Below are 10540 nucleotides of genomic sequence, written 5' to 3' on the forward strand. Positions count from 1 at the left end.
TGTCCAATCTATATTTCTAAATGTAGTCATGTTTTTACAATATATTTTAATTATGTACAATGTATTTGTAGCTTTTCACCATATTCTACATGGTTAACTGGATGTAACTAATCAAGAGACAGCACAGTGAAAAGACTACGTGTAAAGCATGAGCACAACTCACAACGCACTTTTGCCGACAGACTGAAGTGAGGATAAGGAGCCCCGTGAGACAAAACTAACTGAAAAAGGAGAAGTATACTATAAGAACCAAAAAGACATTCTCTACAGAAAACTCGAATCAGCAAGTAAAATCCTTAATGAATTCATTGTCAACTCAGAACCATTACCAAAGTCTATCAGTTTATTGGAAAATGCGGAAGGAACTTGACAAAGTACATTTCAGCGTTACGATCGTCTCCGCTAGCCAAGGGTTTCTGATAACCTACTCTCCTAATAAACCCTTGGTATACGGTGAAGTAAAAAGACGGGATTTTTTTCCGTCACGTGATCTCGAATCTACCAAGTATGCACAGACTGCGTCATCGCCAGAAATAAAGACACGTGTAAAAAAAATTACATCAATAAATCAAAGTTTTTTCAAGAATAATGAAGAAGCAATAATTGAGTTTAGTTTATTCATTATTCATAGAACAAACCTGAAGCTTCAATATAGATTCTTAAACACATATTTAGAAGATATTGGATGACACCATGGCTATTCATAGAATTGAATGTTATCTTACGGATCGTTGTTTACTTGCGTTTTTCATTTCCGAGATTAAAGAGTGAAGATGTATCCCGAACGCAAATATCGTCATTTACAAAAACAATTGCTGATTGGTCGACCTGGGTGTACTGAAATCCAATCAGAACTCTGGAAAAGAAAATCCCGATTTATATGAACACCGTAGGCTAAGGGTTTATGAGGATAGGAGCGTAACAGAAACCCTTGGATAGCGAAGATGCGTTACGATACGTGTGCGAACAACTACCTTGACTTTCTATCACGTTCTCGAGATCCTGAAGCAACAAAAGAACTAGGACTCAATACTCAATGGCCCTTTAATGCTGAGTATAGCCCTTCACCGGCATACGGTGACGTCTTCATATGAGTGAAAAATTCTCGAGAGGGACGTTATACAATATACAATCAATCAATCAAAGAATTATTTCACAATATGTAACTCGATTGTAAGAAATATTTTTTCACACCTGTTTACACTGGTTCTGTTTGCTCCTTTTTTCATACACTATCGTTTACAAGTAGTATGATTTTGGAGGAGTATTACTGTGTGTGTTCTTATTTCAGAATAATCGCAAGCTTTACCTTCTATGAGGCTTTTGTCCTCTTCGTCACCACAAAATATATAATACAAAAGAGCATCGAAGTTGTCTAATTGCCTTGCACGTCTCTCCCTTATATCAAATTACGACAACTCTCTGTTAGGTGGTATGAAGTCAGAGGGTGCTGAGGCTGAACTTCCAATCAGCACTGAAGAGGGCACTTCTTCCTCCTGAGATGAGTCCGTCTCTGCATCTGCGTTAGCTAAAACCAGAAGAAAACGGTGCAAGGAATTGTGAAAACGGAATGCTTCAGATATGCAGAAATATGCCTATTAGAGGCATATTTCTGCATATCTGAAACATTCCGTTTTCACTAGTATTACAAATTATGCAAAACATACCAGGCTTAATTTCCCAGGAATTGATTTGTGATTCGGATGACTCTGCCAACCCTGTCAACGTGTCAAACAGTGGTGTAGTGTAATTGTATTTTGGTGGTGCATCCAATGTGAAGATAGACTTGAGTACGTCGACAAAACCATTGTAGATGTTTAATTTCACATCTGCCCTCCACATAACCCTTGCATTGCGTTATTTTAGTTCCAGCCATCCGTCTAAAATGGTCCTTCTCATGCTTCCATGCTCCTCTATTCTGTAAGTGTGGACTGGGATCTCTTCGTATGTTTCTTTGTTTTTAAAGATCTTTTTAAATGAATATTTGTGGTGCACGGTGAAATGTTTGTACCCGATGTCACTTAGAGGACAGTATGCTGTCACTGTAAATAGTGGCACCGTTCTCTACGTGTCTGTTGTTTATTGGCAAGAGGTGTCCTCACCTTCTGTCTGAGACAGGATACAAAATGATTTTGTTGGTTTCCCGCTCAACCATGCCAAATATCCATATCTGAAAAAAAAATCCTGCTGTAACAATGTCGGCCAAAATGGAAAATGCATACTTTACATGTGGAAGAACTTAAAAGGTAATGTTGGAATTAAATAGTTGAAAGGGAGTTAACTCGCCTTTAAACCACGTTTGGGTTGCCCTTGTGAATTTTTGACGCGCCTTCCGAAAAGGGTCTCGTCAATTTCCATTGTGCACTGAAATTTGCGAAAGCGGAGTGTGTTGTGGAAATACTCCTTGAATATTTCCCTCATAAAAGACGCCCAATTCACAGCAGTTGTTGTGTATGACATGCCAGAAAAGCTGGAACACTGAACTACACAGTTTTTCTCCTAGTAATATTTTATAAACAAAAAGATGTCCTGCAACACCAGATTGCTTCTATCAAAAAACGAATAGGTTCTGGAAGACTTGGTGTAGACCCTATTCCAGGAGCATCGAAAAATAGTTTAATAGGGAGCACGGGACAAAGAGGCAAGTGTCATATACCCATCACAGTTTTCTACATTACAAGCAAAAGACGTTGCCAGCAGGTTGTTTCGCCTATACTATTCATAAATTTCATTATCTGGCCTTGAAATCAGTTGGGAAAATTTCCAAGGGTTTAAAAAATCTGCCGGTAATCTGAGAGTATGTCCTCAGTGTGTCTCTCGCGATAGCTCCCGCCACTTTTCCTGGTTTCTGACATGCTGCACGTGAAGACCTGGGTCTTCCGTCATAAAACTTTGAGAATTTTCAAACAAAATTCTCAACTCAACTCTTGAGAATTACTCTGCTGAGAATTTGAGAATAAAAGAGTAAAATGGTATTTTTATTTTTCTCAACCTTTTTATGACGTCCGCTGAGTTTGAGAATTTTGGATTTGAGAAAATTCTCAGACTTGAGAGCATTCCCAGACTTATGTATGTTTTATAACAGCAGACCCTGGAACACACTTAAAACAACTCTGAAAAAGGGTCATTTTATAACAGAAGGGGGTTGTCCAGTTACAATGGAATTAAAATAATTGAATATGAATAGTTTTGGGGGGGTTGACTTCACGCCAGAAATTGCACGAAATACAGCTGACTTCAAATCCTTGGTGAAAGAGAGAGAAAGAAAGGAAAGAATTAAAAAAAAAACGTTTAAAATTTGGTAATAATTTAATTTGTTGAATGTACATGTTTCAACGCAAATGCCTTGGTACATATCTTCTTACGCTACCATCAATGTATTCATAGCGCCTAGCACTGACATTCCAGGTGTACAGATTTTAATTCCTGCCGTTGGAGAAAAGTCTACAAATGAGTACAAAAATGTAATTAATGTTTCGGAATTAAAGGGGGATTGATCTTTAATTTGCTTATCTGTAAATTAATTTTACCTTAAGAGTGCGTTGAAATGGTTAATGGCGGACGCAAGTCTGTTTATGAAAACAAAAGCACAAAAAATGATTCTCTGAAAGTGTTTTAAGCATGGAGTCCGAAACAGTCGTCTGATTGACAACGGCCATTCCTTCGCTGGTCTAGCTATATCTTGTATAGACATTCATTTTTCATGAATTGCTCTGTTTCTGGACGCCATTTTCTTTTGTGAAGTGCGTTTTTTTGTGTATTATGCTTTATTCCGTTTAACAGATATAAATTCCTGTTATGCACCATTCATTCCGTAGTTATTGTTTAGTTTTTTTTCCTATCTAAAATAAATTTGGAACGGAGTAAATGTATATATTCCCTAAACAGGATTCTAAAATATGTACTTTATTCCGTTATAGATAAATTGAGAAAAATGTATAACGGACTAAATCAAGAGCTAATTGAGTTGATGGACAGATGAAAACAGAAAAACCAATTTGAACCTTGAAAAACTGAAATTAGGACTTACATCAGTGTCTTACCTGGGATGTGTTATTTCAAAGCAAGGACTGAGTGATTATCCGAGTAAAGTACAATCGATTCGAGAAATGCCTATTCCTACAGACAGACAAGCAGTACAGCGTTTGTTATGAATGGATTTTGTGCAGATGTTTGTACCCAATTTTTCAGACTTATATCAACCACATTATACTGCCCTGTGGCACAACCGCTCTTAATCCGGATTTTCGGAACCTGGCCTTCTTGAATGCTCTCTTCGGACGTAAGTAGATCAGATTTTGAATACTTGACAAAAGATTGCAATGTAACACTGTTTTAATGTCATTGCATTCCGAGTATTTCCCACAGGTCCCTGTGACTGCATTTAAAACATTTTTCTTACTTCCTGTATGTATGTTTTGTAGTATGTGTGACTGCTTTATAAAACATTTTTCTTAATTCCTGTGTGTATGTTTTGTAGTATACCAATCCATTGGCGAATCTTGTATATTTTGAAATATTTTGATTGTTACTCACATTCTACGTTTTGTATAGAAACTGATATCTGGACTTGCATTACTCATAAATTAAAGATTACGTGTATGCATGTTTATTGTGCTCTCGATCAGCCAGTCAGTTTATACAGCGTTGCATATGTAAATACAACCGATTATATGATCTTCGAGGAAGGTAAATAAATTTTATTACAGTAAGGTTTAACAGAAAAATGAGTACAAAAGACTTAATTTGATCTTTAAGGTGATCAAAAACATGAAAAATGTTGAAAGTACAAACTTTATCATGTCTTAAATTCATTTACCTTCTGAATAATCTCCTTGACTGACACCCTTTCATCCTTGACTTTCGTTTTGATGGTCTCGATGTCTTCTGGATCCGGTATAAGGAATTGATTGGCAGTTTGAATATGACTTCTATCATCATATTTATCTATTTCAAAGTTTTCAAAATGAAAATATACATATGCATTATTCTTATCCCAATACTTGTGTTTAAAAATATACATGTAAACTGTATTACAAAATTGATTTATAATCAACTACTACTAAAATATTATCAATCTTTGTAGATTTGATGATGTACCTTGGAAGAGGGTGTTGTTACATATCGACAAATGCAAAATAAATTAATTTTGAATCTTCCACGATTTATTAGCTCTCAGTCACCTGGTCTTGTAGGGTGCTTTCTTTGACAGCCGCAATACGCTCATCAGCTATTAACTTTCATTACTATCTGCTTGTAGCGACAACACATGATCGCTGACGAACAACAAATCTTCCTGAAGGATTTATACCTAATGTCGTGAAAAGAGATTACAAGTTATTGGGTCATGAGGACCTAAACAAGAGGATCCATTGCTAGGATGAACATGGGGCGGATCGAGGTGAAACTATCGACCCAGACCAGAAGGGGCTCCATAATCACCACCTCCATTACCAGCAGAGAGCGGTTTCCGGACATTTAAATTCCTTGGTCGGAAGAAGAGGGGATGGATGTACTCTATCAATCAAACTGGCTGTACATAGCAGCAGGCAGCCATCAGTAGACACCGACCACAAAGGTAGTTCATTTTTTACCTGCATGATATTAGAATGGCGTTATTATTCCTGACATGATTGATTTATATATCATTTCTATATATGCTATCGCTATTACATGGATAATGGAGCTTGTAAACATTGCGTGGCATTCATATTTTCCTTGTCCAGTCTCTGTGAAGGACATCGAGGTCGAAGTGCAGAAGTATGTACTGATGTTCCTTGCATGTAGGACAAGCCAAGGAAGAAAACTATGCCTAGTAAAAGCACATGTATCAACACTGGGATTCACCAGACAAACCCACCCAATGTTGTCCCCACATCAGACAACTATAACCCTAGAATTCCTTCTCATTGGATAAGTATAAGTAATGAGAAGCTACCCATTTTTGTATCGACTTGGGTAACTCGCGACCGCCCTATCACGGAGCGAGCGCTCTACCGACTGAGGTAGGTGTCTTTTGAAAAAGCTTAATTAGTGATGTATGCGTACCAATTATGAAATATCTACCTCTCATGGTTCAAGAGTTATGGCGAATGATAAAGTTGACAACAGGCAGACAAACATACAGGACAAAACAATATACGCCCCGGATCTTTGCTAAACACGAGTGGAAGTGATGATGCAGTAGTTCTTAAACCCTACAAAACAATCAAAGTCTTCCAAGAAGAAGAAAAAGGATGCAGCCAGTCTAAGATAATGCGAGCAATAGAATAGGATAAAGTTCCCAATAATCTTGTTTTGCCTCTTCTTGATTTTTTTTATCTAAGATATGAACTTTCCAGCCTAAATTTCCTATTTCAGCATACGTCAGTCGAGATATGTCATCTTTGGCCACCCTTGCAGAGAATTAAAAATTATCAACATGCTGTTTACAGTCTTCGAAATAACCCGGGAGTCCGATGCCCGGGGCCTGGAAAAATTGCAGGCGGGCATGTAAAAATTGCTAAATTACATGCCCGGAGGGCATGTGTACATTTTCTGTCATCGTACAATGTGTTTACTTGTCATTTCGTCCATCGTACCTAAGTTATTCGCAAAACTTGCTATGTGCAGTCTACATTCTCGGTACGACTTGTCAAATAAGCGTCGATCGTAATCATTGAAGTGTTTAGTTTAACCTATTGTATATATAGTTGCTAAATTACGAGACATACATCGATGCCACGTGTAGTCATGATTTGAGGGGCAGTCATGATACCATTTTTGAAATTAGCTAAACCGGTCAAAAGACCAGCAAGTGAACCAAAATTGAATTATGAACAAAAACGTGTCAGAAAGTTTCAGCACCAATGGCAGAAAGACAGACCATGGCTGTTGTATGACTCGGAAAACAATCTGATGTCTTGTGCATGGTGTAAAAAAAGAAGGTGTACAGAGTAAGTTTACATCAGGCTCTAATCATTTCCGAATCGACGCTGTTAAAGACCACGAGGAATCAAAGTGGCAAACACTTTACATCAAAGTACTCTTTAAAACCTCACTCGGAAAGTTTGGCATCAAAATGTCTACTGCAACTTAAAAAAGCCGATTATGACAAAATGGCTATAAAATTTAGAACGGCCCATGCTATAGCGAAGCACAACAAAAGTTTTTTGGACTACACATTTATTTGTCAGCTGGACAAGATGAAGGGTCTTGATGTGGGAGAACAGTACCTCAATGACAAGTCTGCAGCTACAATGATACACCACATTGCTGCAGTTACAAGATCAGAAGTATTTGAAAAGTTACGTAACAGTTTGTTTTTTTCCCTTACATGTGATGGAGTGACTGACTTTACAGGGGATGAGTTAGTCCGAAAAATCTGACGTTTTTCTGGCTTTTTACGATTTTGATATTTTACATGCCAGGAAAACGTCAGAACCGGCGCCATTACGAAAACTGGGAAATCGCCGCCTCCAAACGGAGGCGGCATTCAGAGGTTGATTTTCGATACTTGTAAACCGAATTAAATGCTGAATTCACATATTATCAATAGTACAACATCTTTAGTACTCACCAACATCGTTTTTACGTTTCGTTTATGAAATAATATAATCCGATGAACACATTTTATCTGACTATTGAGATTTGTTTTCATTTCGTGCATTTTAAAATCGTGCAAGTTCTGAATCGGAATGTGGGGTGGTAATTTCTATTCATCGATATTGGTGAGTTCTAAAAGCATTGTGCCATTGATAAATTGTAATTTCGGCATCTAATTCGGTTCCCAAGTATAAGAAAATCAACTTCGGGTGGAGACGGTGAAATTCCCAGTTTTCGTAATGGCGCCGGTTCTGACGTTTTCCTGGCATGTAAAATATCAAAATCGTAAAAAAGCCAGAAAAACGTCAGATTTTTCGGACTAGGGATGGGTTAGAAAACATTTATGTGAGAATTTGTAACAAAGGGGTTGTTGAAGACATGTATTTGCACATTGGGAGTCCCAGCTCAACTTCAGCAAGTGATCTACATCTGATGTTCCAGGAAACCTTCCAAAGCCTTGAGATTCATGATGTGTTCAAAGACAAGCTTATTGGTTTTTGTGCAGACGGGGCATCTAACATGCAAGGTACGTCATACCTATTAGTAAAACATTAAATGATAAATGTAATGATAAGTATTGCCTTATTTGTTTTCCACGATCATGACTTTTAATTAAAGTTAAATGAAAAATCAATAGTGTAATTATTTTTTTATAGGCTGTAAATCAGGACTTGGTGCACTGCTGAAGGAGACAAGACCCCATTTAGTTGTTGTGCATTGTCTAGCCCATCGTCTTGAATTGAGTTTCAAAGATGCAATAAAATCGTGCCAACCAAGTCTGTATACTAAATGCATGACATTACTCATAGGACTATTTTACCTTTACCACAAAAGTCCAACACAAAAGAAGGCCCTCCAGCGAAGTTTTGCCTCGTTAGAAATGAAACAGGTTTTGCCTACGAGGGTAGGTGGAACAAGGTGGTTGCCCCACACGTACAGGGCCATTACAGTACTGATAAAGGGTAAATTCATGCAGATATTTCAAAATTATAAATTATAGTCAAATTTATTATAATAGTTTAGTCATCGAAAGTCACATAAACTAAAATCATTTCAGGATACAAAGCTATTCGACAACAGCTAGAAAGCAGTAGTCATAGTAATTCAAAGGCCGACGGCTTTGCTCGTCTGATCAGTGATGGTCATGTAATTGCACACATCTTGAAATTGAAGGTAATGTAAACAACAAATACCGCATTCACAAAATGACAATCATGAAGGTAATGAGAATTTCTTATATAAAAAACATGTAATGAATTTGAATAGGAAATCATAACCCACCTGATGAAGCTGTCTTTATATCTGCAAACTAAGGGGATATGTCTTGCAGATGGATATCACATTCGTTAACTGTTAACTGAAAACAATTGAAATTATTATATTTCTGTTATTATATCTAATAAGATAAAAAATGTTTATAATTTCTTTATAGAATTTGGAAATAAGGAAGTTAAATTCCTGGCCAACCAATTCCATGCTTATTATGAATCAGAATGCAGTGAGGAGGATTTGCTTCAAGAATGGGCACTATTAAAAGCTGTTGTATATGAAAAGTATGCATTCTATTGATTTAAGGTGAAGTTCGCCATAAAATTACAAATTCACAGAACTACAGCGTATTTTAATAAATATTTTCTCAAGGTATGACAGAGAAATTCCTTTGCTCTCTTGGAAGGATGTAATGATCAGACTCAGCAATCATGGCCTGGAAAACATTTTCAAGCTTATGGACATCACCCTTTGTCTTCCTCCAACATCTGTGAATAACGAGTGCGCCTTCTCGGCCATGAAGCTATGCAAAGGAAAACGTAGGGGAAGGATGAAGTCTTCTACTCTAAATGATCTTCTCACAATTCAGATACAGTCTGAGAGTGTAAAGAACTTCGACCCAGACCAAGCAATTAAACACTGGATGGTGAGTAGTTTTCTGTTATAGTTGTTAATATTAGCTACTTGCATTTCAATTTTTTTTCATGGAACTTTGTCTTTCAGAAAACTCCTTCTGGTCAGAAGAGACGACTGATTAATAACTTAAAGAAGACTTGCAGTTCTACACAGATTTCAACAAAAGCAACAAGTACTGTGACACAACCCTTAACTGCTGAAAATGAGGTAAGTACTTGTACAACATTTCTGTGCATTAAACACTAACATCTTAATCATTAGATCAAAAGGTTTAAAATACAATTATTTAATAGGTTGACATTATAGAGGTAGTGGATGAAGATTCCGTAGAGTCAATGACTGTCACAACTGCACGGGCAAACACAGAATCTAACTCTGCTTTGAATAAGGTATCTGAAAATTCATAAAATGGCAAGTGTGCCATTGAAAATTGTGGTGAAACATTAATATAAAAAATCTTCATCTATGTTTTATTTATTCATGTGTCAATATAATCTTGCAGGTAAACAGCTTGACAGAAGATGGAAACGCTGAGGCAGAGACAGATTTTGAGGAAAGTGAAACAGAAAGTGAAGAAAGTGATATGGAAATGACAGAGATGGAAATTGAGAGGGAGCTTGAAAGAATTTAAAACAATGTCCTTAATACAATAAAATTGATACAAAAAACCCTTTTTTTATATTTATTGATTTATTTTGGTTGCACCATACATGTACCAGAAAATATATGAATTAAGAATTGGGCATGTGAAAATTTGATTGGGCTGGGTTAAAATGATGGATCTACATGCCCGAAGGGCATGTGCTGAAAAAAAATTGTCGTGAAGACTGTGTTTAACATCACCTACAACTTCTTTGATCTGTTCGCAGGCCTCACAAATGTTAGCAAGGTCATGATTGCATTGCGAAGGAAACCGTATAGAGCTGTCACTTAGAGCATACCTACGGCAGTGATCTGCAACATCTGATGTTTCTGCCACAGGAGTCTGAAAAATGCAAAAAAATATTATTAATGGGTGTGGATATATGATGAATGTTTTAACTTTTTTATA

General features: G+C 36.9%; 2 pseudogenes; one reads left to right on the forward strand and one right to left on the reverse strand.

Moving 5' to 3' along the window:
- Positions 1-1409: 1409 nt before the first annotated feature.
- On the reverse strand, positions 1410-2652 carry LOC134233467 (uncharacterized; annotated as a pseudogene).
- Positions 2653-6750: 4098 nt separating this feature from the next.
- LOC134233468 (zinc finger protein 862-like) lies at positions 6751-10120 on the forward strand (annotated as a pseudogene).
- The last annotated feature ends 420 nt before the right edge of the window (positions 10121-10540 follow it).

Source organism: Saccostrea cucullata, unplaced genomic scaffold, assembly GCF_032062105.1.
Source record: "Saccostrea cucullata isolate Sc308-1 unplaced genomic scaffold, CSIRO_AGI_Scuc_v1 ctg5959, whole genome shotgun sequence".
Classification (NCBI taxonomy): domain Eukaryota; kingdom Metazoa; phylum Mollusca; class Bivalvia; order Ostreida; family Ostreidae; genus Saccostrea; species Saccostrea cuccullata.